Raw genomic sequence first — 963 nt, 5'->3', positions numbered from 1 at the left:
AAAAATTAGCCTATCTTTTTACTGCATATTTCTCTCTTTCCTAGAAATTTCACCGGCAAACACAATGTCCTAATAAGAATTCTCACATCGAAGCAGATTTCTGAGAACAAGTGCACGGCCATTCGACCACAATAGAGATACCATTTAACTTTAATTTACCTTAAGGGTAAGGGCTTCAACTTTGCTCCTCACGGCATCTAATCCATCCTTCATTTCCTTCAGCACAGCAAGGAGGCGAGGACCTTCTTCTCTGCACCTGTCAAACCATCGATATAGTGAAATTAGTGGAAACTACTGAATATTGCTAAGAGAGGGATCGATTTACAGTGACGAAAGAGTAAAGTGCTCCACCTAGTAAGTATTTGCGTGTCATCACTTTCGCCCATTATAGCAGAGAATTGATTATCTTTTTTTGGGTTGGAGAAGGAAAAAGAGAGGGGATTGCTCGTCGATTGAGAGAGAAGCTACTACGCGATGCCTCCTGTATGTTGAAACCATATTAAAGAACCATTCAACAAAATAGTGACCTACAAACGAAGGTCTCGTCTGAACAAACAAACACTATTTTCAGAGTTTTATTTTTTTTGTTGTGGCCTACTGTACGTAGAACATAGTGAGTTGCTCATCAATTGAAACATAAATCTTATCCCACAACAAATTACGAACGCTCATCACTTCAACAAGATTAGAAAAGGTTCCTAGCTAGCATCCAGATCAACATTATTCACAAATGTGGGCCTTGTACACCTCTTAACTCAACCTCGAAAGCTAAGCAACAACCTCTTCCGTATAAGCCATCTAATTAAGAACATATCACACACTACAATCAAACGGAGCAGCATGTTTTCTTTAATTAAATCCATTCCTATTATGCATCTGAAAACTGGGGGGGGGNATAATAACCCTAAACCCTACCGACCGTCCGCAAGTGGCAAAGGGCTCGTTGGTTGGTATCCGAGACCT

General features: G+C 40.2%; 1 long non-coding RNA gene across 1 annotated transcript; it reads right to left on the bottom strand.

Moving 5' to 3' along the window:
* LOC109720619 lies at positions 159 to 584 on the bottom strand. Its single transcript, XR_002219007.1, has 2 exons — positions 352 to 584; positions 159 to 256 (listed from the first exon to the last, which is right to left on the bottom strand). It is a non-coding gene; the product is annotated as an uncharacterized LOC109720619 (long non-coding RNA).

The sequence above is a fragment of the Ananas comosus genome, linkage group 14 (genome assembly GCF_001540865.1).
Source record: "Ananas comosus cultivar F153 linkage group 14, ASM154086v1, whole genome shotgun sequence".
Classification (NCBI taxonomy): Eukaryota; Viridiplantae; Streptophyta; class Magnoliopsida; order Poales; family Bromeliaceae; genus Ananas; species Ananas comosus.
The sequence above is the reverse complement of the archived record's forward strand: the minus strand, read 5'-3'. Positions and strand labels throughout refer to the sequence as shown.